This window comes from Mustela nivalis, assembly GCF_964662115.1.
Source record: "Mustela nivalis genome assembly, chromosome: 3".
In the NCBI taxonomy this organism is placed as follows: Eukaryota; Metazoa; Chordata; class Mammalia; order Carnivora; family Mustelidae; genus Mustela; species Mustela nivalis.
In genome coordinates this window covers 109023023-109046683 of record NC_139022.1, presented here as the reverse complement: position 1 = coordinate 109046683, position 23661 = coordinate 109023023, and the positions used below count along the sequence as shown (strand labels likewise).

The following is a 23661-nucleotide window of genomic DNA, read 5'->3' as shown; positions in this document are numbered from 1 at the left end:
CTAGTGTGTTTATCCCTACCCTGCCTGCCTCCAGAACAGGGGTCCGCAGACTATTTGCATGAAAGGCCAAGTAGTAAACACTTGAGACTTTACAGTCAATGGGTCTATACAGTCTCTGTCACAGCTCCCCAGCTCTGCCTTGTGATGTGAAAGCAGCCAAAGGTGACATGTATGTAAGTGAACGAATGGGCAGGGCTGTGCTCCTTGGTTTATGAATAATGAAATTTGAATTTCCTGTAATTTCCATGTGTCATGGAATATTATTCTTCTTTAATTTTGTTTTCAACCATTAAAAAACGTAAAAACTGTTCTTAGCTCATGGGCTTTACAAAAATACGTACAGGGCCAGAATAGGCCCTCAGGCCATAGTTTGCCAATTCCCTATTCTAGAATGTGCTGTCCCCGGGCCCATACTCCCAGAGTCAGGGAGGTGATAAGTCACGTCCTACTGAAATATGGGTGGTAATAGAGTGACCAACTGTTCTGGTTTGCCCAGGGCTGAAGGGTTTCCTGGGATGGGGTTTTTGGGTGCTAACAACAGGACGGATTCAAGGAAAAAAGAACAGTTGGTCACTCTAGGTGGTAATCATTAACCCAAAGAGGAGACAGGCTTCAGGAGGCACCAGTCAGGGTTCTACCATGGCCCCCTATGGCCTGTCCCTACGCACCGCCTAGTCCCTGTGGTTTGTGGTGGAGACTTGACCCGCTCTGCCTGGCCCAAGGCAGGGAGATGCCCCCCTCCTCCAAGCAAGAAAACCTCTGTGGTCTGGGCGCTCTCAAAAGGCAGGAAGTTGAATCATCGGCTCCGGTAACGTCTCAGTCAGCCGTCAGCCTGTGGGTCTGCCCGGGGAGCTCAGGGCTCTAGGCCCAGCGGGCTGGCTCTGCACTTTGCAGCTTTCTCTGAATAGGAAAGCTCCGGAGTGAGGTTTCCAGTGAAGCTTCTGGAGAAATGAGAGCTGTTGAGTCAGGCAGTGAGAAGATCTAGATGGAAGGACCACTGGGGCTCTTGGCCAACTCCGGCCTAAGCTTGCTGTGTGGCCTTCAGTGACTCCTTCCTTCTACCACAGAAATACTGATTCTTGAAATCCCCTTGAATGGTGACTTAAATGAGCGCATTCTGGGTCTGTGATGGCTCATTCTAGGCTCTACAGCCAGAATGCTCAGACACACATCCCTGTCTCCACTTACCTGGGAGGATGACCTGACCAGCTACCCCCACTTACCCCCATTTAGACTGCTGAAGCAGAAGGTGACAATTCTGAACTCAGGGGTCTAGAGGAGAGGGGCAAAAGAGGAAAAGCAGGTTAAAGATGGATACCCACAGATAATGATGATAATCATACCACTTGTTTATTAAGCATTCTCTATGTGCCAGCCCTTGGACAATATGTTTGATCCTCACAGTGACTCTTCAGGATAAGGGCTGTCATTATTTCTGCTTCATAAGTGAGGCCAGTAAAGCTCAGAGAGGTTAAGTATCTTTCTCACAGTCAAACAGCTACCAAGTGGTGGGGCAGCCATTAACCACAGTTTTAGGCTGTATCTTTGAGTTTCTGGGGCTCGGGAAGCCTCATGGGGAATGGGGGAGGGATTAGCTTCCCAGAGAAGTCAAGGGTCCAGGGAGGGAGAAAATGTTCTTCCTGCTGCTGCACAAAGACCCCAAGATTGGGGAGAAGTCTGGTGGCTGCTGACCTTAGGGGCTCTACCCCTGGAGGAGGCAGGTCATGCTCCTGCAGATTCCCCAGTTGGTCTCTGAGAGGTGAGGAAGTAGGACACACAGGAGGATTTTACTGCAGAGAAGGAGCTGAGCGTTTACTTTCTGAGCAAAGGCGGCAGGCTCAGCTCCCTAGGTGCCCCCTGGGGGTCTCTGTATGCTGTTCCTCGCGGTGGCATGGCTGCTACGCTCAGGGCTCAGAGCATGGGTTGCAAGACCCATGCCACACACTGCTTGTTCTCCCACTTCCTCTATGAGACAGGGGACTAAGAGAATTTGGCAGGTCTAACCATGCTTAGCAGAGGAGCAAGCCCAAGTGAGGCCAGGGAGTGCTTCCCAGGGCAGGAGGCAGCCCCCACCTTAGTTGTCCTCAGTAACCCAGCAAAGAAGCCACCCCAGCTCCCCAAGCTACTGACTGGACCCCCGTATAGACTCAGGCAAGGCCTGGAGATGCCTTCTCTCCGATGAGCAGCAGGTTCAAAGTGAGGCTTATCTAAACCCCTGATCATTCTTTACCCTCTCTGGGGCACCATGAAATTCTCCACACAGCTCTTAACCCAAAAGGGGACTTATTAATGCCTGCTATGTGGGCACTGGCTGGATAGGCAAGAGTGGGCATTTGAAAGGATTCGTTAGCCTGAGGACCTGGTAGAAGCTAGGCCTGGACTGGTGCCTTGGCATCAAGGTTGGGGCCTGGAATCGGGTGCAGGGGTTGAGGCTACCCTCCTGACCCCCACCTGGGTGTGCACTGGACCCCAGGCCTCAGGAGCCAAACCATCCTTGCAGACATTTGGCTTTGATACCTGGCTATTTCAGACAGCCCAAAGCTAGCCTTGATTATGGCAGAACTGAAGTAGCCCATTAGACATGGCTGGCTCCCCCTTCCAAAGGAACCTTTTTGGACCCCCTGGGGTCTGATGGTGAGCACACCACAACAACCCCCCAATCCTACCCTCCAGTCCCTCTGGCAGGAAAGGAGAAGCCCAGGCAGCCCAGCCTCACCCAGAGCCTCCATGCAGAGTGTGGACTCCACGGGCGCATGTGGGGTTGTAGGCCCCTGGCAGCACAATGCCTCCGGCCAGGTCTGGGCCCTGCCATCTTCCATGCTCCCAACTCCTCCCCATGGGAGAAAGGGTAGAACAGGACTGGCCGGTTGAGGACACTGTGGGACTGTGCCCAGGGAGTGACAGTTCTGGGCCTCTCCCTGCTCCTGATGATTGCCAGCATGGGTGTGGGGCCCAGGAGAGAGGCCCCAGTCCTTCCCCAGTCCAAAGGCCACTAACAAACCAGTGGCTACAAGTATATCCGAGGGGCCGGGTCTTCAGGCAGGGAGGTGCAGGACAAAGGAAAGCAGGACAGGCAGGAGAGAAGGAAGAGGCTAGGCTTAGTGCATATCCTGGGGCCTGAGTGAGTTTCTGCCTGGGCCAGGCTGGGCCTGGGGCTGCCCTCAGCTACCCGCATTGTGCAGCCTGTAGCCTCTGGACAAAGCTCTGCATAATGGCCCAAGTTCTTTGGCCCCTCCTGCTCCTGGATGGCAAATCTCTTGTAGGATTTGAGTGAAATATCGCCAGGCTGCCAGGCTCCCAAGGCAAGTCTCTGTCCAAGTGGCTCCTGGCAAAGTCTCCCCTCCGGGGCATTTGCCCTCATCACGGGTAGATGCTGTCAGACTTGCTCACAGTGGGATTTCTGACCCAGGACAGGTAGGTGAAAGAGATCTTTGGATCTGGGAGCCCTTTGTGAGCCCCTTAAATTGCCTCAGCTGGGTAGTGTTCCCCTCATCCCTGGTCACTGAAGCGGGGAGGCAAATGGATTCCATGGGGTTCCATGTGATGGAAGTGGGTGGACCTCAGAACTCTCAGGGAGCTCCTAGCAAATGCAGTGTGGTCAGAGCAAGGGAGACGATCTGGCAGTCGGGGCCATTTGTGCAGAAGTCAGGGCTCTGCCTCCCCCTTCATGGAGATACCCCAGCTGAGTAAGAAGCCTGGGCAGGGATGGTGTTGAGGGAATATAGAGATAGCTAAACTCAAGGCCTCTGGCTCCCTGACTCTGGACTTGGCATGGGGTGAGGAGGAGGCTGAAGGGGACAGACTATGAGCCCACAGTCTGAGCATCTCAGAAATCAGAGGAAGACCTTCTGAGGAGATAGGCTTGCTGAGTGAAATGGAAAAGCTGTCAAGACAGGGGAGCTGGGAGCAAGTCTGGAGGTAGGAACATGCCGGCAGGTGTATGGACCAGTGAGCCGCCCTGGGGGAAATATGTACAGAGCCTGTGGGTGATGAGATGGTGGGTGGCAGAGTGCTCCAGGCCTGAGCTCCAGGCCCTTCCAAGTCTTCAGCCACTGTTACAGGTTGAATTGTGTCCCACCAAAAAAGCCCTAACCCCCCAGGACCTGTGAGTGTGACCTTATTGCAAAATAGGATATATGCAGATGTGATCCAGTTAAGAAGAATCATTAGGGTGGGCCCTAATCCGATATGACTGGCATCCTTAGAAGTGGAGAATTTGGACATAGTCAATGGCACACATGGAGAATGCCATTTGAAGACACACAGACACAAAGGAAGAGAGCATGAAAAGATGAAGGCAGAGACTGGAACATCACAGCTACAATGAGGAACACCTGGAGCCACTGGAAGCTACAAGAGGCAATGAAGGACCCTCTCCTTGAGGGTTCAGAAAGAGTCTGGCCCTGTCGACACCCTGATTCTGAACTTCTAGTCCCCAAAGCTATGAAAGAAGAGTTCTCTGCCTTGTTGAGCCCTTCAGCTTGTGGTACTTAGTTGTGGCAGCCCTGGGAAACTAACAGAGCAGGCCAGTTCTGCTGCCTGGGATGCCTTCAAGCTCATCCTGTCACTGCTGTCACTCGGGTGGTCAGGTGTGGCTTCTCTGTGAGCCCTGATGCAGAGCCCTCCGGGAGATTGGGAAGGTCTGCAGGCCAGCCTGCCTCCTCAACTAGACTGTAAGCTCCTGCAGGGCAGGGCCTGACCTGTAGTAAGGCAGCATGGTTTCTGGTACACCATGGATGCTAAGTCCATATGAGGTGAATGAAGACGTAGCTGAGGGGTAATGAGACCCTCTCAGAGCGGGACATGCCATCTACTCTTCCACACCCAGTTTTAGCTTGGATGGACACAGGGGCGTCCACAGAGAGGTTAGAGCATCATGCCACAGGCCATATCTAGCTCCTCCAATGGCCGCTCCCACCTGGCCCCGCGCAAGCCTGAATAACTTGGGGAAATTCCTAGCCTTCCCTTTCAGCCTAGCCATTGGCTCTAGGAGTTTGCCCAATATAACTGCGCAGGTCCCTCCAACAAGGGGACTGTGTCTGTGGCTCGATGACTCATGCACACTGCTCCATCCCGCAGCCTTGGGCGGGACCCAGGACTGGGGATAGTGCCAGCCAGGGCAGGCTAGGAGCTGGGACATCCCATTGCACCAGCCCCATCCCCAAGAACGGAGTGTGCTCAAGGCTTCAGGACAAAAATCTGGAAGCAGGGAGGCAACACTCACTTGAACAAAGATCTGGGTGACAAAAGCAGACAGAGGATGCAGTGAGTTCAAAGGCCCTGAGGTAGGAATGAGCTTGGCCCGATCAGGAACTGGAAAGAAGGCAGAGGAAGCTGGGCTATGCTGAAAAGGAGGTCAGTGGTAGGACGTATGATAAGACTGAGTACACCTGGTTAATCCAGGATCATCTCTCCATTTTGAGGTCCTTAATTTAATCATGTCTGCAAAGTCTCCTTTTCCATGTAAAATAACATATTCCAGGTTCTGAGGAGCACAACACAAACATCTACCCACTGCAGTATCCCTCTCATCCTCTTACCTGCCTTTCTCACTCCATTGCTGCATTTCTCTTTACTTCCCCATCCACCTATTCGGATCTGACCATGGATCTAATAACCTTGTCACCTGGCCACAATTCATCTTTCCTACCCTTTTATCAAGTATCAACAAGTTATTTATTGATCCCTCATTCTTCCAAGGCTTTCATCTTTCAGTCTGATAACTGCATCATCCCAGTTATCAGACTGGGATGATATTAGACCCATCGGTCTAATAAACTGATTTTTATTTATTTAATTTTTTAAATGAGTTTATTTATTTATTTGACAGAGATCACAAGTAGGCAGAGAGGCATGCAGAGAGAGAGGGGGAAGCAGGCTCCCCGCTGAGCAGAGAGCCCGATGCAGGGCTTGATCCCAGGACCCTGGGATCATGACCCAAGCCGAAGGCAGAGGCCTTAACCCACTGAGCCACCCAGGCACCCCAATAAACTGATTTTTAAACTCAATCTATCATTTAATTCTCTTCTGTCCACGATGAGTTATCAGTCATCTAGCTCCATATTTGCACATGCATCACACATGGGGATATTCTTTCTCAATGTCTACAAATAAATTCAATAAATATTCATGACTGCTTGTCATGGGCCCAATTCTAAGTCATGCATGGGTGAGATAGCAAGTTGATGACACCTCCCAGTAGCCACGCTGGGCCCTTCTTCATCATCGTCATCGTCACCGTCAATCCATGCACACTCTCCAGTGTGGGATCATTCTGCCTTTTGCTTACTAGCCATCCTGTGCATAAATAATGCAGACTCATTTTAACTTGATCTTAGGTAAAGTGTAGGTAGAAAACTCTATCTGCTGGGCAAGCATCTTATGTATCAAACAACAAATCCTAAAGTTAATGGAAATTATTTTTAGGTTGTCTAGACAAATAGCACAGAGGAGAGCGACTCCAGAGACCATGCATCAGTCAGTATTTGGGCCCATGCAGACACACAATACACACATGCACATGCACATGGGCATACACAAATGCACACCTACAAACAATCTCTCTTTGCTCTGCCCCCACTTAGTGACTCCTTCCTGGCTCATTCATACTCTTGTGTGTGTGTGCACACACAGTTGAAGTGGACACTTCAGCGCTGACTCATGCCCTACCTCATCTTGTTTCCAGTAGAGGAATCTCACCTCCCCACCTGAACTGTGAGGTCCTCTAGGGCAAGGTGGTGCCTGCTCTTCCTCAGACAGGCCCTTCCAGCCTGACCAGCCAGAGGACGAGAGACTTAAGAGCTGCTTCCCTTTCCTTGAACTCTGAGGGCAGCTAAGGAGATAGATGCCCAATGGCAAAGTTTCCCCAAGAAAGCCACCACTGCCCCACACAGTCCCCTCCACTCCCTCTCATTCTGCCTCTCTTGCTTCAGTCGGATGCCAGGGTAATGCAGGCTTTCCTTCCTCTGTAGAACTCTTCCTAGAGGAACTGTGTTAGGTGGATCATCTGCCTGGAGCTGGCCTAGCTGAGGATCAGTTTGACAAGAATTCCCTTGTTTCCAAGCATCTCTGTTGCACAGGCATCCAGCCCCAATTCCTGTCCAAGACTCTCCCCAGGGCCCTGGCTGGAGATCCAGGACATTTAGAAGCAGGTTACCACCTGCTAGAGCTGCAGGTACTGGATGCCCACCAGTTATGGTGTCCAAGGCCAACCAGGCCTACAAGTCCCTTTATCCACAGCCCTAAGGGAGGAGCAGCTACCTTGGTAGTGGCTGTAGGAGGCTCCCAAGGCAGCCACCTTGTACCCTGGAGCACTTTCCAGCACTGGGAGGCTGGTTAAGGCCAGGACACCATTAACAAAGCCTTGACTGGAGTGAGGCCTCTCAGGGCCAGCTGTCAGTGCTGCTTCCTGTTTCCACAGTGACGCTTGATTCCATACATGTACTTGACCCCATCCAAATCCAGTTTATGCCCCTCCTCCATCCTGTGGTATCCTCATCTAACATCTAACATCTAACATCTAACATCTAACATCTCTGTAACCTGAAGCCAGCCCAGACCAATCACAGGAACTGTATGCAGAACAGATCTGTCCCTGTGCACAGTTTGCACCAACATCCTGCACACCTAGGGCCCAAGTCTTGGCCTCAAGCAGTCTCTACATCTGCCTCACAGCCCAGAACCCTCACTCAGTGGGTTTCATTAACTGTTTAGAGTCTAACAGGTAATGAATTATCCCTACATTTTTTCCTGAGGGGCCAGGCTGGGCCAGGTATCCTCAAGCCAGATGTTCTGGGAAGCAATGATACTCCACCTGTCAGAGGAGGGAGCTCCTCCCGGAGGCCAGGCTGCTCTGAAACTTCCCTTCTCATACAGGTTCCCAGTCCCAGCCTGGCCCATGTTCAAGTCCCAGCAGTCTAAAGGCCAACTGGAGCTTTTCTCTGCCCCTGCTACTGTTCAAACTCCATGGGAAGACTTTGGAATGGACTTAGAATCCCAGGTTGGGCCAGCTGGAGAAGCCCAGAAAGACACTGATGCTGGGAACCAGAGAAGGCCAAATAGGACCCAGGCCACACGGGAGTCAGCAGTGGGGCTAGACTAGAGGGCAGGCTTCCTGTCCCTTCCCTCCAGGACCACACTGTAGCCCATCAATGGGCTACAGAATCATGACCCACCACCCCCATGATGCTTCAATCCCTGGAGAATTCTAAGCACCTGTGGGGCAAGCAACACTACCCAAATGCAGAGCTTCTTAGGACTCCCTCAAAAACCACAGGGTCAACTCCACCTCTTCATCCCCACAATTCCTACCCCAACCCTTCCCAGCTTCACTTCCTATGCTACAACACAGGCAACCAGTCACTGATCTGATGAGTCTCTTTCCAGATGCTTTGTTTTTTCTATGAAATTACATATATCTGTGTGTCTGTGTTCAAAAAAAAAAAATGTAGACTTCTTAAGGTATTTTTTAAATTTTTTAGGTATTTCTTAGGCTTTTAATTTTTTAACATGAGGTCATATTGCACATTGTACCCTGAAACTTGCATTTTGTTTTCAGGTGTACAATATGATGTTTTAATATTTGCAAATCCTGAAACCTGCTTTTCACTTAACACTTTTATTAGGGCTCTTTCTACATGTGAGACGCAAAACCATACAATGTCTCTTCCCTTGCTGCCTTCTTTTTAATAAGCTCTGGTTTATTTAGCCCGTGCTTTGGTAATGGACATTCAAGCTATTTCTAGTTTTTCTTTTTTAACGATTTTATTATTTTTTTAAGTAACCTGTACACACAACATGGGGCTTGAAATTATGACCCTAAGATCAAAAGGAGTCTCATGCTCTGCCAACTGAGCCAGCCAGGCACCCCTGTAATGACATTCTTAAACAGATCTTCTTGGGCCCACATCAGAGGGTCTCTCTGGGGTGGATTCCTAGAAGTGGACTGTAGGTTTTCACTTGATCTTAGCCAAAAGGCCGAGAAGCGATGGACTGTAGGTTTTCAACTCTTCGTTCCCGCTTGGGGCAACTGCAGGTTCTCACCTTTTTTTTTTTTTTTTTTTTTTTTTTAAAGATTTTATTTATTTATCAGAGAGAGAGATGGGGAGAGAGCGAGCACAGGCAGACAGAATGGCAGGCAGAGGCAGAGGGAGAAGCAGGCTCCCCGCTGAGCAAGGAGCCCGATGTGGGACTCGATCCCAGGACGCTGGGATCATGACCCGAGCCGAAGGCAGCTGCTTAACCAACTGAGCCACTCAGGCGTCCCGGTTCTCACCTTTAATCCTCACACAGCTTACAAGTATATTTTCCTGTACAAAGTGCTGCAGGAAGAACCCTAGGGTCAGCTATTAGCATCATGTTCTGTGGCCCATTGCACTGCTGTGAACCAGACAGACACTCCTCATCTCTCTGGGTGATCCTTCCCCCTCTCATCTCATCTAAATTGCTATCTATATGCTGGTCCATCTCCAGACCCTTCTCAGACTCTCTGGACCATTCTACCCCACAGAATCCCAAGACTGCTTGTTTTACCTTGACCATTCTGCATATGCTTAAGGACTTGTCTTCCTCAATGGGCCAAAATACCCTGAAGGTAGGATCTGGACCTGGAACTCACTGTCATAAGACAAAGCCTTGTTTACATAGGTGCTTGTTCTTTCTATTAAATGCATATTCTTTCTCATAAAACCGGATTACCTCCAGCACGGCTATGAATTCATCAGTAAACACGTGGGAAGGGTCTTTCTTTGTAAGACTGCCAGATGAGGGGATATTTGCTTCAAATTATCAGAAACTCTGGGGGAAAGCCAAAGAGTTTTGCTTACACTGTTCAACTTGACTTGGAGCCAGTGCCTTTGGTTCTCAGTGGTTTTTGGACTGAACCAGGCCCCTCAGCTCCACCCAGGGCGTCTCACACGTTGATGAGTGTCTGGTCAAACTGGCCCCTGACTTGGCCGGAGGTACTGCCTGCTGCCTGTTTCTGGGGAAGTGTTTAGAGGCCCCAGGGATCTTCTTTGCTTTCTGCCATCTGTGGCCACTGGGCTGGGTCTGAGAGGCTGAGAAGAGACAGGTGGCCTGGCTGGCACGTCATCCAGACATCTCCTAGAGCTGGTCAGTACCATCCCTAAACCAGCTGGTAAAGGCTCCAGAGGGGTGCTTCTCCCAGGCATGCATCTGTAGCACCACAGAAAGTGGCCAAGCTGGATCTCGCCAGGACAGCGTCTTAAGCCACAGATGCAGCCCCAGGCAGCTTTTCTATCTGTCCCAGACCCCACCTGCAGCTCCTGCCTGGAGTCTCGGAGGCAGAGCTGCTGGATTTGTCCTCTCCTGAGAGCCAAATTATGCACTTTGCAGAAGACTTGGCACAGAGTAGGCAGCCAGGAAACACTGACTGAATGACCAACAGAAAGAATTTCTACAGATATGTGACCATCCATGTCTATAAATATACATATTACAGAGAACTTCTCATTTTCAGGTAGAATCTTGGAACAAGCTGTAACAACTATAAATTTTCCCACTCTCTCTTAAACCCACTTAATCAGACTTTTGTCCATGCCACTCTGTTGACATGGCTTTTATCAACATTACCAGTGACCTCTACATGGCTGAAACTAACCATCAGTTGTCACTTCGTATCTCACCTTATTCCCCTTGGTAGCTTTGTACATAGAGTTTTCCTCCCTCCTGAAACTCTCTTACCTTGGTTTCCAGGACATTCCTCCTATCTCTCTGGATACCACTGCTTCCTTTTAACTCTCTCCCCTCTCCCAATTTTAACAAAATTATCACTACTATTTTTGAAGATTTTATTTCTAAGTCACCTCTATACCTAACATGGGACTCAAACTCACAACCCTGAGATCAAGAGTCACATGTTCTTGACTCTTGAATGAACCAGGCAGGTGCCCCTCCCCCCATTTTTAAAAAATTGTGGTGAGATACCCATAACATAAATTTTACTATCTTAATCATTTTAAGTGTACAGTTCAGTGATATTAAGTACATTCACACTGTTGTGCAACCATCACCACCATTCATCTCTGGAAATTTTTCATCTTGCAAAACTGAAACTGTACACATTCAATGATGAGTCCCCATCTCCCCTCCCTACCCCAGCCCCTGACAAACACCATTCCTCTTTCTGTCTCTATGAATTTCACCAGCCTAGACATCTACAGTATCTGTCTTTTTATGACTGGCTTATTTCACTTAGCATAAGGACCTAAAACTTCATATCCATGTTGTAGCATGTGTCAGAGTCTCCTTCCTTTTTAAGGCTGAATAATATTCCATTAGATGTCTATACTGCATTTTGTTTACCCATTCATCCATTAACAGACCCTTGGGTTGCTTCCAGTTTAGTTATTGTGAATAATGCTGCTGTGAATACATGTACACAAATATCTCTTCAAGATCCTGTTTTTAATTCTTCTGAGTATATACCCAGAAATGGAATTGCTGGATCATATGGTAATTCTATTTTTAATTTTCTGAGGACTGGACATACTGTTTTCCACTGTAGTGGTACTATTTTACATTCTCACTGATGGAGCACAAGGGTCCTAATTTCTCCACATCCTTGTCAACACGTGTTATTTTCTGTTTTCTAAAAATAGTAGCTATCTTGGGGCACCTGCCTGGCTCAGTTGGTAGAGTACTTGACTCTGGATCTCGGGGCTCTGAGTTCAAACTCCATGTTGGGTGTGGAGCCTACTTTAAAATAAAATGTAAAGGGGCAATTGGCTCGATCGGTTAAGCATCAGACTCTTGATTTTGGCTCAGGTCATGATCTCAGGGTTGTGAGACTGAGCCCTGGGAAGGGCTCCACCCTCAGCACGGAGTCTGCTTGAGATTCTCTCTCTCCCTCTCTCTTTGTCCCTCCCCAGCTTGTGCTCTCTCGCTCTCTCTCTCAAATAAATAAATAAAATCTTCTTAAAAATTTTAAAAAAGAAATAAAATAAAATAGTAGTTATCCTACTGGGCATGAGGTGGTACCTCACTGCTGCTTTGATCTGCACTTGCCTAATGGTTAGCAATCTTGAGCATCTTTTCATGTGCTTATTGGCCATTTGTATTTTTTCTTTGGAGAAATGTCTGAATAATTCCTTTTCACAATATCTTGGCTGATTCCTCTTCATCTTTCAGAACTCTTAATCTTGCAGTGGCCAAGGGCACCATCCTTGGACCTCTTTTCTTTCTACACTCACTTCCTGAGTGATCTCAAACAACCTTATATAGCTTTAAATACCAGCCGCCTGCAGACACCTTTCAAAAGATAGCTTCAGCCCAGAACATGCTCCTGAGGTGAGGCTACCATTTCTAGCTGCCTACGGGATGACTGCTTTTGGACGTCTAGGAGGTATGTTAACCTTACCACGTGTAACACTGAGCTCCTTATCCTCCTCCAAATCTACTCCTTCCCTAGTCTCCACATCTCAGTTAATGGCAATTCTATTTTTCCACTGGCTCAAGAGAAAATTTTTTTGTCATTCTTGACTTCTTGTTTTCTCATACCCCATCAAGAAATGTCAGAGCTGGGACGCCTGGGTGGCTCAGTTGGTTAAGCAGCTGCCTTCGGCTCAGGTCATGATCCCAGCGTCCTGGGATCGAGTCCCATATCGGGCTCCTTGCTCGGCAAGGAGCCTGCTTCTCCCTCTGCCTCTGCCTGCCATTCTGTCTGCCTGTGCTCGCTCGCTCTCCCCCCACCCCTATAAATAAATAAAATCTTTAAAAAAAAAAAAAAAAGAAATGTCAGAGCTATCTTCATAATATGGAATTTGACCACTTCCACTGCTACCTATTACCTTCTAACCTGTCCTCCAGCTTCAGCCTTTCTACTTTCAGGCTGTCCTTCCTCTGGCAGCAAACTACCCTGTAAAATCCAGTGTCAGATCATGTCACTCCTCTGCTCAAATCCAACTTTATTTTGCCTAGCAAAAGCCAAGTTCCTAATAACGTCCTATATAATCTTTTTCTTATACATTTACATAGTAAGCACATTGCTGCCTCAGGACCTTTGCATTTGCTGGTCTCTCTGTGGAGACAGTGGTTCCATTTACTTTGTACCATGGACCCCTTTGGCAGTCTGTGATGCCTGTGGATTCCTTCTCAGAATATCTTTAAATCCATAAAATGAGTTTCATGAATTATAAGGAAAACCAATTATATTGAAATACAACTCTCAAAATATTTTTAAAATATGTAATATAGTAATATATGTGTTCCTTATTAATTCATTAAATCATAAGAGCTAGCAGCACAATTACGAAGTAGTGACAACTGTCATGATATTTTAAGATAGTTGTAACAACTATAATGTGATATGAAAATATCTATGATTGCTACAAGCAACAGTGTCACAGGTGCTGCTAATAATACTGTAATTTGCTGTCTGCATTCATAGTAGAAGAACATGCTAAATGTTAATTAGTGAAAATAAAGGTATAATTTTTACCCCATCTAAAGTCAAGACCCCCTGGATTTCTATCCACAGATCTCTGGAGGGGGGCGGTGACCTTGTGGACTCCATGCCAAAGAAACCCCAGCTTAGAATGTTCCCTCTTCTCCCATAAGCCCTCCCAGCTCATTCCTTCATTTCCTTTTATTCAGAAGCCACATTCTCAGGCAGTTCTTCCCAGAGGACTCTATTTAAATTGCATGACCACATTCCCTATCCCCCTTTCCTACTTAATTTTTTCAAAATAGCACTTACTTACCTTCAGATATAATATTTTTAAAAGATTTTATTTATTTATTTGACAGAGAGAGACAGCGAGAGAAGGAACACAGCAGGGGGAGTGGGTGAGGTAGAAGCAGGCTTCCCGCTGAGCAGGGAGCCCCATGCAAGGCTCAATCCAGGACCCTGGAATCATGACCTGAACTGAAGGCAGACGCTTACCCAACTGAGCCACCCAATTGCCCCTAAATATAATATTTTATTTTTTAAAATTGTGTATTTCTTTCTACTAGAAAGTGAGTTCTGTGAGAGGGTGTCATTTTTGTGCTGTCCTCAGCCTCTAGCATGACGCATGGTATACAGGAGGCACTCAATAAATATTTGTTGACAAAAGTGAATGATTACATCTCCAAGAACTTTATGTTTCTTATTTTTTTTTCTGTAATAAGTTAATGATTTGTGAGACTTTTACTAAAGACTAAGGAGTTATAATTAGCTCCATTGCTATTATTCTGTTAACATTTTCTTCTTTTTTTTTTTTAAGATTTTATTTATTTATTTGACAGAGAGAGATCACAAGTAGGCAGAGAGGCAGGCAGAGAGAGAGAGGAGGAAGCAGGCTCCCCGCTGAGCAGAGAGGCCGATGTGGGACTCGATCACAGGACCCTGAGATCATGACCTGAGCCGAAGGCAGTGGCTTAACCCACTGAGCCACCCAGGCGCCCCACTGTTAACATTTTCAAGGTTAACCTTAAACAGTAGCAGAGAGCAGTGGAAATCCAAGAATTCTCCAGTCCTAAACAAGAAGTGCCTTCCAAGGACTCCTTCGGGGACCTGGCTTTCCCCCAAAGTCAGTGAACCACCTTAGAGGCAAAATGCCACCCACAAAATTCTTTCTTGCTATTATGACAATCAGGCCCCCATCCTCAATGAAACCAATAATGCTAATACTTTTTATTTCTGGCAGTGTGGTAAAACGGAAAAAATGCAGTCTTTGAGATCATCTGCTAGGTGCCAATTCTATATAACCACTTGCTAGCTTGTGTGACTGTTTGTAAGTCACTAAACCTTTCTGAATAGGTAAGATGAGATTTTTGTGAGGACAAAATGGAATGAGTTGCATAGTGCACAGCACAGAGCAGGTGCTCTATAAACGGTCATCTTCTCTCTCGTCTATCTCTCTAGGTCATTTTATAACTACTTACCAAGGTCACAGGATCCCGACCGCTAAGAGGAGGAGCCTGTCCAGCCTTTTGGTGCACATTAGCCCTCTGCAATTAGACCTGATCAGAGCTGTTTCTTTAGGCTGTGCCACTGTCAACGGGTGCCTCCATTCCCACTTCAGATGTGTGGTTGAGACTGTTATCTGGACCTTGACCATGAAGCCCACCACGTACCCCAGTTTTTTCTCCTGGCCTTTCTTTTTGCCCTAACTAGGAGATCTTGTCTATGTTCTCATGGAGAGCAAGACAGAAATCATTGTTCTGCAGTTTTTCAGTGTTAAGAACCTTCAGGGAGCACATTCACCCTTCCAAAACTTAAGCACCAGAGAAAATGCTCTTGTGTGATGTGCACTCTGAGCCAGGAGTGTTTGTGTTTTCACAAACAGCATATATACAGACACACCGCTTCAGGACCCCTCCAGCCATCCTGTTCTACGAAGAGGAAAGAGACCCAGAGAAATGAATGCACTTGTCCACATCAAGTAGCTTCTCAACTGCAAACCTAGGATAAGAATTCAGGTAGTTAACCATTTTGTTACATGCAGACAGCCTGCGTCATGTTTTCTGCCATGGAGCTTGGGTTTGAAAAAATCCTAACAACTGACCACTCAGAGCTGGAGTCAGGTCTAACCAGGAGGTGGTACCCCAGTTCCTCAATCTTGCCAGACAAGCCTTCCCAAACTTTGTGAATGAAGGCCAAGGAAGAAAATGTTGCAGTGCCTCCCTTTGAGTACATATTTCTTTCTTGTTGCAAAAAGTGCTTATTTCTGCATTCATCATCTCCCTCTTTGTTGTGTAGACAATTTACCCTGTCAGAGGATTTGTGCTGTTATTATGAGTTTGTTTATTATTAGATTTATTTCTCCTATAAGGAAATGTGTTCACAACATTCCATCGGGGGATCTTTTTAATTGTCACATAAATGTCATCTTATGTAAATTGAATATTTATCTTTCCACAGAAGGGGGGTAGAAGGGAAAGAAGGAAAGAATAAACAACCTTCAGTCTTGGAGAGGGAAGGCGGTTCCTGATCCCGTTCACCAACTCACCCACATGCCGTCAAAGCCAAAGGTGAGTTGAAAAAAATGACTGGATTATCTCTGAGGGGCAGCCAAAAGGGAGAGTTAAAGAAAAGTTGGCAACGATGCTTTGGGGATGTTGACCCAGGCTCCCAGGTCTCCCCCACCAGACCCAGCCTGAGACCAGACCACCCCCTCCCCAGCTGGGAGCATCCGGAGAAGGCTGCAGCTGCCCCCCACCCCACCCCACCCAGGAGGCCAGCCCAGCTCCTTCCTCGAGAGAAGGTGAGCGCGGCGGGTGCCGCGGGTTGGGTGGGTGTGGCCCGTGGCTCCGGGAACCGATCCAAGGCCCCGCCACCGCCCGCGAGCCGCCCGACAGCCCGCCTGCCTGGCGAGCGCAAGCGCTTCTTCCAGAAACTGCGAGGATCCGAGCGCACTGTTTGTGCACCACAAGGTCAAGTCGGGAAGTGGAGCCGGAGGAGGAGGGGCGAGGAGGCGAAGGGTGGGGAAAGGGGCGCCCCGCTTCCTCGCCCAGTGCCAGCCTTTGGAAGTTGCCCCCACGATTTTTAACCCTTTAGGGGTAATGGGAAGGACGAGCTGGGGGTTGGGGGAAGGGGACACTGTGGGGCAAACTCCTACTGGGACCGGGGCAAGCAGCTACCCACCCACCCATCATTGCGTTCCCCAACCCCCGGAAATGCGGGGCAGAGCTGGGAGCCCGGAGGCACCCGGGCGGGGGAGGGGGCGACGAACCCGAGAAGGACCCTCTCTACGGACCGCCCCTCTTTCTTGAGGTCGCCCACAATTTCAAGTTACCCCCGCCCGGGTTGTTAGTTTCCATCTGCCGTGGGTGGGGGAGGAGGGCCGCGCCCCCTCCCCCAGACTCGCGCGCGCGCCCCTCCCCTCCGCTCCTGCCAGCACTTTCTGCTCACTTCTGGCGCTGCAAAGCGCCACGCGATTTATTCGATCCGCATTTTTAAACCAGCGATTCGGGAGCAGGGCCTAGGGCGAGGGTCTTCCAGCGTTGGAGCCCCGGGAGGCGGGGTGCTCAGTGCAAACCTCGTTCCCTCCGCGAGTGTCGCCTTCAGGCTGTTATTTGCAAAGAAACGTCTTTTTGACGCAGGGAGAAATGGCAAATTTTAAGTACGTCATTAATATGGCGCCAAAAGATTTTTTTAAGTATAAGCTTGCTTTTTTTTTTTTTTTTAAAGGTTGCGGGGGGCGCCGCCCGGGTCTGGGGAGCGAAGGGGGCGGAGTGTGAGCAGAAAGTGTGAGTGAGAGAGTGGAGGGGCGGGGTATGTGTGTGAGTGTGTGAAGTGTGAGCAGACCTGATGGGACTTGCACGGGCGCAGCCGCCGCTCGGGCCCGGCCCTGGGGACAGGGCGGGCTGGGGGCGCCCCAGAGCCCATGGGGAGTCTGGGCCCGAGGTGCAGGCAGACGGGCAGCCCGGCAGAACACCCTCCCCCATGAGGCCTGCAACGCTACCTGGACCCGCTTCCGAAGCCAAACAACTGGGCTGGGGGTGGGGCGGGCGGCTGGGGGTGTCAGGAGTGGAGATCCGAGTGAATAAGAAAAAAGTGGCTACTCCCCCTCCCTCGCTCCTCCCGCCCGCCCCCACCCCACCCCCACCCCAACACATTTTTTTTTTTTTTTTTTTCTAAAGAGATCACAAGGAAGTCTTGGTTTAAAAAGAAACAGAAACATACACAGGGGGATTGGTGAATGGTGCCGACCGCGGCCATCGCAGTTGGAGGCTATTTTGGAGGGGGGGTGGTGAGTAGCGTCCATGGAGTTACTTTGCGCCCATTCCTAGAGGCAAGGGTTTAGGTCCAGAGGGCTGACCGTCCCCAGCAAGGGTGCGGGGCCGGGGACGCCGCGGGCCCGGCCGTCTCCCTCACCGCGACCCCGGATGGATGCGCGCCCCCCGCCCGCCCGCGCCGGCCCCAGGAGCTCGGGGTTTCGGGAGCATCCTTCCCGCGCCGGCCCCCGCCGCGGCGCGTAGTCCAGGGCAGCGCCCCTCGGAAGGGCACCGTGGAGGAAGGTAAGATCCAGCCCCGAGCGATGGGCCCTGCGCATCTCCACGGCGTTATTTTGTGTTTTTTGCAACAGATCTGCCAGCGCTCCTCGCTCCCTCGCTCTCGCTCGCTCTCTCTCTCTTGCTCGCTCGCTCCCTCTCTCTCCTGCTGGCTGCCTGTTCTAGGAAGCCAGGGCGCGGGGGGGGGGGGCGGGAGATGCACAGCACAGGGGAGAGAGATTGCGCATGTTGGTCAGTCGTGTTTTAAAGAGTACATTGCGGGGAGGCTGAGAGGGGCGCATGCAACAACAACTTTTGGAAGGGTGAGCTTGGCGACCTTCTTTATTAATGACTGCGGCAAAGCGCCCCCGGGCCGGTGAGGGGGCGCGGGCGGGCGGGGGCGCGCCAGGGCTGCAACTTGCCCCGCGGGCTCTGGCCGCGCGGAGGGGCTGCGGCGGGAGACAGCAGTGGTGGGGAGGTCGTTCCGCCGGGGATGGGCGTTCAGAGGACCTGGAGCTATCTGCCCTCCTGTCGCCCTGAGTTTCATTTTGTTGATACGCAGCACGTCCGGCCGCCGAACCGGGCTGAGCCGGTGCACATGACTCCGCGCTGGGCTCACGTGCAGCCGGTCCGGTCCCAGACACCTTCCGGGGGCCACCGCCTCCGCCCTGTCGCCCCCTCTCTGGGTTGGGTGCACGCGGGCGCTGCACGCGGGGGCAGCATGCTTAGCTCTCGGGCGCGGAGGCTCTGCACAAATTAAACACAGTGTTTTGGAGGGGCGGGGGACACCCTTTCCAGGTGAGTATGCCGGGTGTGCAGCCCCGACGTACCGGGCGGGGGCTGGGGTCGGGGGCAGCCCCCCCTTCGGGGCTGCGCGGGAGACCGGCGGGGGAGAAGCGCTAGGAGAGTGGAAATGTACCGGCTGCGGCCGGAGCGGCGGGTGCGCGCCCGCGGGGCGACGGCAGGGGGCGTGGCCCTTGTTTACCTTCTCCCAACTCTGCCGGTTCGCGTCCCGCTTCGGGGACAGTACTGCAGTCCCCTAACCTCCGCCTCCGTCTCTGCCCCCTGGGTGGTACCGGGAAGATGTAGGCAAGTGGCAGTCTCAGCCCGGGACATACACACCTGACCCTCAAATAAGTGACACTGCAGCCCCAGCCCCCACTAAGCACCGCTGCAGTCCCTCTCCCGGATCCCCGGCCGCGCCCCGCCCCCGGCAGTGGCATCTTCCCGGCCTCACCTCCTTCCTCCCTCTCTCCCTCCCTCCTTCCCACCCACTCGCCTGCGCCTGCGGAGCGGCACCCGCCCGCTTCCTCCCCGCCTGGCTGCAGACTTGTGGCTCCCTCCGGTTCCTTCCCGCCTATCCTTGAGCCTAAGACACTCTGGTCTCCAGGCCAAGGGATGAGAAGGGGTCAGCTTGGCGACTCGTAGCTGTTATATCAGAAGGTGGGGATGTCTGCGAGACAGGCAGGAAGGCTTCGCTGTGGCTTCCAGAGGCCCAGGACACCCCACACACAACCAGTCCCTCGCCACACGTAGCTGCCCACTTCCCTAGAGGTTCGGCTCCTCTTACCGGCTTCACCTAAAGCCCTCCCCCCGCCCCAGGCGTCAGGTCCGCCGCCCCCGGCCCGAACCGCCTCTTGCCCTTCCTTCGCCTGGGCCGGAGCCCCCCGCAGCCACCTCCGGCTCCTCCTCCCGGCTCCCGCGGTCGGAATCACGCCGGCGCGCCTCCAGCCTGCGGTCCCGCTGACTGCCTCCAGGGGCAGGCTGGAGGCACGCGCCACCCCTCCTCCCAATCCTCTTAACCTCAACCGCGGGCCGGGACGCTTTTTTTTTAACCACCTTGGCTGCAGGTCTCCTGTGCCCCGGGCTGTTGGGGGCGGGAGGGACCGTGTTTCCCTGTTCCCTGAGCCAAGGACACGCTGCGCCGGGCGACTCTGGTCTCTGCAGATTTCCAGACTTTGCTCCCGCGCTTAGCACCCCTCGCTCATCCACTGCGGGACATAAAGTTTTACCCAGAGGCTGAGTTTTGTAGGGGGTTATAGGGAGGCTCCTTGTCTGCACTCACAGCTGCGCTAAAGAGAATTGGGGAGGGGCTGAAAGGGCAGGACTGGCCAGCAGCCTTGCCTTTGTTGGAAAGGGGAGGAGCCCTGAGCTTTGAGCCTAGACTGGCGGTCAGGATGTCCCCTTTACGTTTCTGTTTGCAGACTGAATCAGGGGCCCAGGTGGTGGTACGGCTGCCTGGCCCCTCCTTCCACAGTGGCATTAACTCCCTCCCTTTACTGGTAAAATTCCCAGTAGGACATTTGGCAAAGGGGCCGTGCAAGGAGCTGCCAACCGGGCCTGGCCCTGTTTCCTGGGTTCCCAGGGTGCTGGCTTCTCCCCTACCCTGACTTCCTCTCTCACCTTAGGGCCCCCAAGTGAAGGAACCATCCCTCCCGTCTCTTCTTCCTCAGGCGGGTTGGGACTTGCAAAGCGATCTAACAAGCCGAGGAGGAAAATAACAACAGAATAACTGTAAGGGGAAGGAATGAGTAATAAAGCCGACCCAGGCAGGGAGGAGGGCTTTCATGTTTAAGAGACGCTATTTGCTTTTTAGGTCACAGGCTGCAAAACAGGCTTTGATCCGAAGTGGGCGAATAATTTATTGAGAAAGTTTGCATGGTGGGGGAAAAAAGGGGATGTTTGTTTGATCTGGAGTCCTCTGCGTTGTCCCAAGTGCTGTTGGGTGTTTGGAGTGGAAAAGCATTTGGTTCTACAGCAAATCCCTCACAGAGGGAAGTCCTTGCCCCAGGCAGCAAGCCTTGCACTGAATGTTGATTTTGAAACTGTTTGGCCAAAGGTCTCTCTAGCACTTTTGGAGATGAAGTGTTTAAGGACAAAGTTGTTTGGACTTGGGATGCAGCAATGTTTCCAGAACATTTCCCATCCAGCATGCTTTTCCTTTGCCTAAATTGCTCGGCTAAATGGCCAGTAACACTAATCCAAGAGAGCTTCCACTTGGCTTTCATTGGCAGGTGAGGTGGGACTGCTGGTCCCAGCCCCCAGGGTGCACCCCAGAATTTTGAGAGTAGGCCTTTGACACTGACTACCACATCTTTGAGGTAGCACTGGTGGGGGGGGCGTGGCGAGCAGGGTGTTCTGGCTAACTGGAGTTGCTGGTGACAGGGAGGAGGTTATCTTATACCCAAGACCTGCCCGGTTCAGTGACTTCCAGTCCAAATTCTTCACAACTCATTTAGCAAGCTCTTCACAGACCTCATAGTTAGTTCTACCTTTAGGTGCCCCAGGGCAAGGTCAGGATTGTGGGGAGGAGTTACCCCTGGCCTGCTTTGTCTTCCATCCACAAAAGACCCTGACTGTGTGGCTCAAAGTTTAGGAACCCAGAAAGGTTCTCAGATAACTCATAGGAATCTGGAGTACCCCAGCCACACTCTGGGCTACAACAGGCCTGAGTACCATCGGGAGGTGGCGGGGTGGGGAGGGGCAGGGTACACCACCTGGCGTCAGATAACCTGAATTTGAATGCTATAGCTGTGCAGTCACCAGCTGTGACAGTTGCTTTGTTCCTCACTTTCTTCATCTGCAAGTGGGGTTAATAACAGTCCCTACCCCATGATTGGTATATGGATTGAGCAATATATTGCATAAAGAAGATTAAACCCAAAGCCAGGCATGTGGTAAGCACTTGATTAGTATTGGCCATTTTTACTATTATTAATGAATTGGAGAGGGCCCAGATGCAGCTTTGACCTTTGATCTCTCCCCTTTAGGCTAGGCCAGAGAGCCAGCTCCCTTCCCTGAAGAAGGGCTCGGAAGGACCTTGCAGTGGCCAATGGGCAGCCATCTGTGGGAGCGAGCGGACTGAGCTCTGCCCTCTCTGAGGTGGAGGGTAGGGTGAGAAGGTGAAGAAGGACAAAGTAGACAAAGCCCCTTTCATTCTTCCAGGATCCCCTAGGTATGTCCCCAGAACTGGGTTTGGGGGGTGAGTGTGGGCAGCATGTTTCAAGGGAGCTGGGTACCCTCTGGGACACTTGGTATTGCAGGTGGGCCATGATGAGTGTTGGAGGAGGACTAAGGTGCCCCTATGCTCGGAGAAGCAAGTTTGAGGATCTGTGTGTACAAAATCTTTTCTGTAATAGCAATTACTGTCCCCGAGAAGGCATTAAAGTTAATGAGAGATAGGAAAGAGCGGGGCTCGACCCCCGCTTAAAGCGGTTTAAGAGCATGCAGTTTTTGTTTTCTGAATGTCTGGCCTTCCCGACACAAGGAGGCTCTGAGGACAGGTTTTCCAGCCGAAATATCATTAAATTGTATTAGCATCTTATTACACACACGCCTAAGCGGTCTGCCTCAGACAGGGAGAGTTTTTGTTTCTCTTTGAAAGATTGTCTGGAATGGTAAATTGCCTGCTTGAAAGCCATTCCCCCCCCCCCCTTACCTTTTTTAAGGAAGAAGACGAAGTCCTGCTGTGTGTGGTGGCGGGCAGGGCAGGCCTGGTGGCCCCCAGGGAGGAGAGGCCGGAGGCCAGGTTGGGGTGTTTTAACTGCCCAGGGAGCTGCTGCACTAGTGGAGCTGAAAGGCCCACTGTTCCCAGGGTCAGCTGGAAGAGCGTTAATGGAGGCCCAGGGTGTTTGAGTTTATTTGCAGAGAGGTCTTTAAAGGGGGCTGGCATTGGGCATTGATGTTTCAAGTCCAGACCCAAGGCCCCCACTAAGGCCAATGGCTAGTGCTGCCAAGAAAACATCTGCCACCAAATTGCTGCCCTATTACTTAGTTGACATTGATCATTAGCCAGGAGCCCAACCAAATAAAGCCTCTTGGAAAATGTGTGAGGTTAAGATGGGGAAGGCAGGCTGTGAAAACAGGACAAAATCTTGGCCTGGGGTGTTTGTTCCTGCAAGCTGCAGGCCGGCCAGCTGGGCTCTGTGCTCCCCACACTTCTGTAGGGAGGGGACAAGAACATACTCCACACTCCCGGGGTACCAAGCCCATATCGTGTGCTGGGGATAACATCAGGGGCCATCGGGGCTCTCGCGGAGATCCAGACAGACCGTGCTTCTCACTCCCCTCTCTGAGGAGGAAGGCATTCAACAAGTAGATCACCAGACTGTAATTGTGGTGGAGGCTCTGAAGATGTTGACTAACGGCGTTGTGGGCTCTCTTTAGAGAAGGTAGCAGGCGAAGACCTCCTTGACATTGAAGCTGAAATGTGAAGGATAAAACATCAGACATGTACGCACTACATAGAATCTTCCGGGCAGAGAGCACATCTTGCATAGGTCCCAAAGCATGGAATTTGTGGCTTCTTTCCGGAGATGAAAGGAGACCAGTGTAGCTAGAAAGCCGTGAGGAAGGGGATAGTGGGCCCTGTGAACTTGCTGAGGTAGGAAGGGGCCGGATCGTGTAGGATATTGTGGTCAAGAGTTTGAGTTTTGTCCTTTGATCAGCAGGAAGCCTTTGAAAGATTTTAAAAAGAGGGGGTATGACACGATCTGATTTATGTTTTTTTAAAGGTCACTCTGGCTGCTCTGTGGATTCTAGATAGGGGAGGAGCGATAGCGGGAGCTAGGAAATGAATGCAAAGTCCAGTCAAGAGATGGGACTGGTTCGGGCCAGGTTGGTAGCAGTAGACAGGCAGGACAAATGGATGCATTCAGCGTAAGTTCTGGAGGGAGAGCCCACTGGACTTGTCAGGGGTTGGCTGTGGGGCAGAGATTGCAGAGAGGC

The 23661-nt window shown here is 51.1% G+C and overlaps 1 protein-coding gene across 18 annotated transcripts in view; it reads left to right on the top strand.

Annotated features, from left to right (window-relative positions):
- Positions 1–16212: 16212 nt before the first annotated feature.
- JADE2 (jade family PHD finger 2) overlaps positions 16213–23661 on the top strand; it is a 53363-nt gene continuing 45914 nt past the window's right edge. For 2 of the 18 annotated variants that reach the window (XM_082725644.1, XM_082725657.1), the window contains exons 1-2: positions 18178–18257; positions 21705–21889. The gene's annotated coding sequence lies outside the window, so the exon portion shown is untranslated. Of the gene's footprint in view, positions 16375–16406; positions 17962–18141; positions 18258–18648; positions 18733–21704; positions 21890–23661 lie in introns of those variants that run through there. The other 16 variants (XM_082725649.1, XM_082725645.1, XM_082725647.1 and 13 more) reach the window with 11 other exon arrangements.